This window comes from Photinus pyralis, unplaced genomic scaffold (genome assembly GCF_008802855.1).
Source record: "Photinus pyralis isolate 1611_PpyrPB1 unplaced genomic scaffold, Ppyr1.3 Ppyr1.4_LG5, whole genome shotgun sequence".
Taxonomy (NCBI): domain Eukaryota; kingdom Metazoa; phylum Arthropoda; class Insecta; order Coleoptera; family Lampyridae; genus Photinus; species Photinus pyralis.
The window spans coordinates 25,925,688-25,932,768 of record NW_022170596.1 but is presented as its reverse complement, the minus strand read 5'-3'; positions in this window follow the sequence as shown (position 1 = coordinate 25,932,768).

Sequence of the window (7,081 nt, the reverse complement as noted above, 5' to 3'; positions counted from 1 at the left end):
CTTCCACACGCCCCAATCGCCCATTGTGAATACCCTCCTTCGGCAATCCGCCCATGCAATCTAATAAAGGAGGACTATGGTTGGTTGATTCCTTTCTTTGACACCTTTCATTAGAGTACCATGGAGGGTAAAACCACTCCCCCCTCTTCGAGCCCCCTATCTCGATAAGGGGTAAGAAAAGATGTCCCCCCCCTTAAGACCACAAAACGTGTGGTCATCTGGCACACCTTCAAGGTATAGGCAACCTAATTCAAAAAATTCCAGGACTCTAGGATCACCTGCCTATACTTGCCCGGTAACATAAACAGTAAATGTACATAGTCGAAGAATAACTGAAATCGATGGCAATGTAATTCAATAAAATATAAAATTAGCATTAACGGTTTCCAAACGGTACAAATAGAAGGTGAAATATATGAGTCTTGCTCAAAATCCAATTTTTTTTTATTAGGAGTTTTATGAGTGCTTTTTAACACAGAGGTCTTAACAGCACTGTTACAATAAGTCTTACAGTAACATAAATAGATCTGTAGCTTTTAAAAATTTAACAATATCGATAGGACAGGTAAACAATTTAGTACAAGAATCGTTAGTAACATCATGGTCTAATCTCGATTGTTGATATTTGGGGCACTCCTGCAATATATGTCTAACGGTCAATATCACATTACACTGTTCACACATAGGTTGAACGCTGTTCTGTAGTAGAAAATCGTGAGTTAATCTAGTGTGGCCCATTTTTACCCTGTTCAGCACCGTTTCTTCTTTTCTCGTTAGTGTAACGGAACCGGTCCATTTCAGAGGACGAGGGGGAAGGAAGTATTGTTTTCGTTCTGCCAGGGCTGTCCAGTGGTCTAACCATTTCCGATGGATTGTACCCTGTAGTAATGATTTACAGTCATTTCTCAGCATGCACTGTTCATCTTGTGTGGTTTTGTGAGTAGCTTCTTTGGCGAGCTGGTCCACTGTGTCATTTCCTGTAATGTTCGTGTGCAACGGAATCCATACAAACTGTAGGTGTTTACTATTTACAAAAAGGGAACAACTCGTAGTCAGGAAATAATCATCGAAATATACTTCCGCGGGACTAACGAAGTTATAATAATGTTAAATGATAAAAAAAATATTAATTACAATTCGGCTGTATCGAAAACCTTTATGCACAAACGTTATCTCAATTAGCTTTGGTTAAATAAAATATTTTACCCTTGAACTAACAGGTCGCGATCCTTTCGAGCTCAGAAGGACGCTTTCTGCCAATAATCTGCAATCAGATTAAAAAAACCAGAGGGAGAGGCAGTGATAGCGCGACATATAAATGCTAGAAAAATCAGAAGTATTATTGAAGCAATTCAAATTCTACCAAAAGGATATTGTAATAGATACAAGTCAATTAAAATAAAGGCGTATTGCGTTTAGTGACGTATGAGACGAATTTACCCCCATGCAAAACAGTCACTTAGACAATTTTGTTTTTTTCTTCTGAATTCTTTCAGTTTCTAATTAGCGTTAGATTCCGACCCAAATAGCACAACTTTTCCACCTTTTAACCGACTTCGTACCTTACGCATTTCAAGATTCCAATGGTCGTCCTCGAGTTTGAGACACCATGCACATTTTCCTGTGTTTAAAAAGCGTTGAACAAAGAAAGATTGTAAAAAACTTCTTTATAATTAAAGCTTGAGACCGAACATTTTTTTCAAAAAGAGACCATAAGTGGATGGGTTCATTAGTAAGGACGGCATGATCATTGATCGAGCTCAGATAAATGTGAGTCAGGGAACATTGCTTCAAAATTGACTGATCCCATCATGCATTTTCATGAATGTACGCATAATGTTAAAAAAATGAGTAAGTGAATTAGGTGGGACTATCAACAAAACTAGATACTGCTCTGCATAAATAACTTCATTTGTATGAAAATCTCTGCTGCGTGATTTATTTTATGAACGTATGTACGTTGTTCGTACATAAGTCATTTTTTTCCACCCAGGTTCGCATACAAATTAAGCTGTCGAGCGTCCCTCTAATTTTTCCTACACTTAAAAGATAAAGTTACATAAATAAATTCGCAGTATAGACTCTTGGATTCCATTTTTCCCTGGTTTCCAACAATCGAATTTAAACTTTACGTGATTTCTGTGTTGTCGCTTTTCCGAATGTGACGATCATCAATAAAAAGCTAATAAGCAATATCTGCAGGTTCCAGTACTGGTTATTTTCCATGCAAAAGGTTACATATAGAAGTGGTTAACGCGAGGGTGCAGATAATTTTAAAAAGGGGACGTTTTGTAAAACTCGAGATATGCATCAATGCGCTTTTGGCAAGTGCCCAAGTTAAGGCAAATACTTGGCATACTTTTTGATAGTTTAGTTACCGCATTTTTGCATTAAACCCCTCGATAATAATATTAAGACAGTTTTGCAATGCCTGGTATGCTTGCAATAGAGCAGAGGGGTGAATTTATTCCCCGCAGGCAGCATCGCAGCGTCGATCGTGATCTCATAGCAATGCAACTTGTGTGCGACGTCACGTTACAATATACAGATCATCTTGCCAACTTAACTACAAAAACTCAGTTTACTAATTTATAGGTACTGCGTATACCACTCGCAAGTTTTATCTCTGACTTTATTCCTCTCTCTGCAAATAACGTTTGTATAGAATTGGCGAAAGAACAATTGGCTTTCGAAATAAAAGCATTTTATAAATTGATTCTTAACTAAAGTGTAGCCCGATCGTCGGCAACGTATAAATCGCGTTCTTGGGCATTTAAAAATAAAATCGCGTTATGGCATTAAAGTGCAAATTTTGGGTTTTGGGATAAGCATGAGTACACCATTTTAGCTTTTAGCGAAATTGAAATGTAAATAAGATTTCTAATTAAAGTGATTACTTAATTAGTGTAGGTAAGTAAATTGGTGTACTTAATTACGGCAAGTTTATGCTGAGGTCTGTTTCCGTTTCTCAACATTCGGCTATAACGTCTCACAAATAATTTTGTGGGTGATTAAGCTTTATGCTGCCATTTATCCTTTGAGGGTTTTCATATGGGAGTACTTAAACTTTGATGTAGTTTGTTACTACTTGGATTATATATTATAGTCAGTTTTGACAGTCCGTTTCCGCAAATTAAATTATGCCTTTTTTTTGCGTTATAAAGACGGGTATACGCGGTATAAATTTCATTACTCCCAACACAAAAACCCACTCGCTTAACGTCAAGCTTTTGACACTCAACAATTTCACTACACTATAGTGACGGACTGAAAGTATTAGAGGGTGGAAAATATCCCACTTTGTAGTGAAGATTTTACTAGGATCACCTGTTTCTAATCATTGAAATATTGATTAATTCCTTTTTAGCGAATAATGAATCGGTATATGGCACAGCAGAAATGTGCAACGTTCCGTGCAAGCTCGTAAAACTACCCTTAATCGACAAAGAGCGATTGTATTACAAAAGAATTTTTCTTTAAAATACCAGGATAATGCACGAGCAGTATACGTGTCAAGAGGGTGGTGGAATTTCCATTGTGCGCTACTTTTGTTTAAAGGCACCTAAAATTACACAACCGGTTTCGCAGAATTCCAGTTTCCACTAGGTATCATGTAACCACCAATAATTAAAATATCAGAATACATTTCTATATCAAAATGGAATCAACAGGAAAACAGTTTAAAACCTCTTTTAGAACTTTCGTAAGTCTCACTGCGGCCAAAAGTTGTATAACCCAAAAATGCCATCGGGTTTCCAAAGAAAAAGTAAGCAACTTATTTCTAATCTTATTCGCTATCTTAAACGAGAAAAAGATAATGGTGGTCAACTTTTATCAGTCCCAAGTAGGAGAGATGATTGGTTACTTTAGTAATATAAGAATTCGCAGTAACAAGTAAATTAAAACACACGTTAAATGGTTAAATTTAGATAGGCGTTTATGTCAACTGTACCAAGATTTTATTATATTAAATTAATATTTGTGTAGATATTATAAGCAGTTTACGTTTACGCTTACACTGCAACCCCTTTTGCAAAATTCAGATACGTATGTAAAAATATACAGTATGCTACTGGACGCCAACATGTTTTTTTTGGATGAAACGTGGGCATTTAAAAATATGTAAGCCATGGCAAAAGCGTAAGAAAAATTAAACCGCATACAACATACTGGTATTAACGAGAAGAATATCAACTGTTTAACATATGTGGCGTACATGTCGGGAACGTGAATGGTTTGTGTAACGGTTTATTTTCTCTATTAGAAGCATTATTATTCCTCGCAGTATATGTATTTACTTGAAAGATCCTCGTAACTTTTAACCGCGCAATTATATCGCGCAGTGGTCGACCTCCGTCTTCCTCTTTTCCTCTTTCTTTTGTTCAGTTGGATACATTAAACTGGGGAATAACTAGTGAACGGATTCGTCTTTAACTCCGTACGAGGATATAATTGCGTTTTTCTTCTTTATCGTAAGTACCGTCAATTTGCATTTTCCGTAATTGAGGTGTACCTTTTCTTTAGGCTGTCATCTGCCAATTTTCCATCGACGATTGTTGCTTCATCTACATATAATTAGCCCTCCTATTTAAGAGGTATGTACATTTTAGGCTACCAAAGAGATGGGTCACCTTTGATTTTTTTAGGATTTTTAATTCTAGTTTTAATTTATGGGACCAGTTTAAAAAAATAGCCAGCTTCCATTCAAGTGATTTTTTAACTTCAGTACCTATTTATTATCTTTGCGATCTCGGTTAGGTTATGATCGAGTTAGTCACGCGAATGCTATTGGAGTCCGCCACTGCCTTCTGAAGCAGTTGGCCGATTAAGTACCGTAACTGTGATAGAAGCTTACTGCGAGTAAAGCGAGTCCCTTCAGGTATACCTATTCAGGTCAATCAATTGTGTACCGATCCCTGCGGCTTGGTAGGTTTTTTTTTGTTTGCAGGTTTTTGGGTGAGAGAACAGAGCTCACTTCTTGGCGTCAACGTTTAATTTTACGCAAGGTAAGCGTTGCCTTCTATTTTTGGATCAAGGCATTTGGAACGAATTCGGATGATATTAATTTCTAATTAAATGTTTCATTAATTAATAAATTTTAATTATAATTCTTGATAATTAATTGATATGATTTCCTAATTAACACTTTCATTGTAAACGTTAGAGTATTTTTCAGAATTGATTAAGATTAAGAAAATTTTTACCCTAATTTTTCGCTATCAATGTGTGCGTTAATGCGTTTGTGACAGCTTGGATCTGATGTATTGAGCTTTTCATTTATTTTAGAAAAGACAAAGGTGATTGTTTGAAGATATCGAGGACGAATTGCGTTCATTTAAAGGGCCGTTTACCAAAAAGCCGAGTTTGCGGTCTTTGGAAAATGTTCTTTTTAGCAGTTTTTGAAGCAAAGTTGTGAGCTATAAGAAAAATCAGTTTGCGAGGCCCAGTTTGAATCTTAGAAGAAATTGGTTCTATCAAGTTCGGTGTTTTCCCAAGTTCGAAGCCCAGTTTGTTTTTGTTTTGTAAAATGAAGAAGACACGTGCGTTTACATTTTAAATTTATTTGTACGGCACACGGCACACGTTTTTGATGGTGCACTCTGCGTTACTCAGATATGATCATCAACGTCACTACAACTTTGTCGGGGATATGAAATGGGACAGCCTAGTTTTTGTGTCACATGGTATCAGGTGCATCTGTTTCCCGGTAATTTAATTAGTTTTTGGTGTGTTCGGCCTGTATTTGAATATTTTAACTCGAAAACTGTAAGTTTTCCTTGGTAGTTTTTTAATGTTTGTCTTTTGTACCTCCATGTGGGTGTTGTTTATTCGGACATTGTAGTTCAATTTCTTTTTGATAGAAGTTTACATAAAATTATGCAAATTGTGTGTTCACTCAAATCCTCAAACGACGAAGAGAGAAGTCTTATGTTCGATTACGATTAATTTTATGGATTCACGCCCAAACTTCATTTTAAGTGTCAAAATTTGGTAAATGACCGTTTGGAATTTAAGGATCCTGGCCATTGGTTTGCTTGGAATCAGGAATTTAATATCAATTCTGCTGTGCCGGGGTGCGGATGTGTACCGAGAAACATTTTTATTAGAGCTAGCTAGGTTTGAGAAGTGTTGTTATTGCCCCGAAGTTCAAGGGTCACAGCATGTTTATTTTCTCGCCCAACGTGGGGCATTTGCATTCATTTGTTTTGTGTATCGTTCTTTTTGGCCGGAATGACTGCACAAAGCAGTATTGTTGTGTAAACAACGTCATGTAGACGTCAGTCTAAACACCAAAAATACTAACGGAACATACTGTATATGAGAATATTCCCATTCTATTTTAAACCCGGTAAATCCGGTGGGTTTTTCACGAATGAGCACAAAGTTGGTTTGTTTAATTTGAATTTGTATTTCAGTGTTTGTCTTTCCTCTTAGAAATAGATGCGAAGTTTTTGTTTTAATTCGCTTTTGTAATTCAATCTAGATAAAGGTTTAGAGTAAGACACATATGGTCAATTTGCGTACTTTATTAAAGGCTTTATCTGGTTGTTTTGCCATAAGAAAAATCAATAACAATCTTTAGTTCTTGCTTATCAAAAATACGTTTAAATTTTTTCCCGCGCAAATTTAGGTTGTAAAAGAAGCTTAAAATGTGACGTCCCAAATTTTAAACCCACGCATTTATTTATTTATTGCATACATATGGCAGTAAAGTGGACATACACAGACATTTTCACTGGTCATAATAGTATTTTGTATTTCTGGACATGTGTTACACTTCCAAGCAAATTATTGTATGCAACACGATATTTAATTTAGAAATCGCCCCCACACAATTTAAATAAATGTAAATACGACCTAAGCTGGTTACATACGCACATCCACTACAAAAGTACAATATTATTTTCGTTCCCTTTTTGGATTTCTCATTTGCCAAACATGGACCACATTCTCTTTACAACATTCCTGGAAGCTGACATTTTACCAACGGAAGTAAAGGATAACAAGTTAAAAAGTAATCGTAAACGATTTACATAAAGCGCATTTCCACTTGCATTCATTTCCCATTTGTAAGATGCAA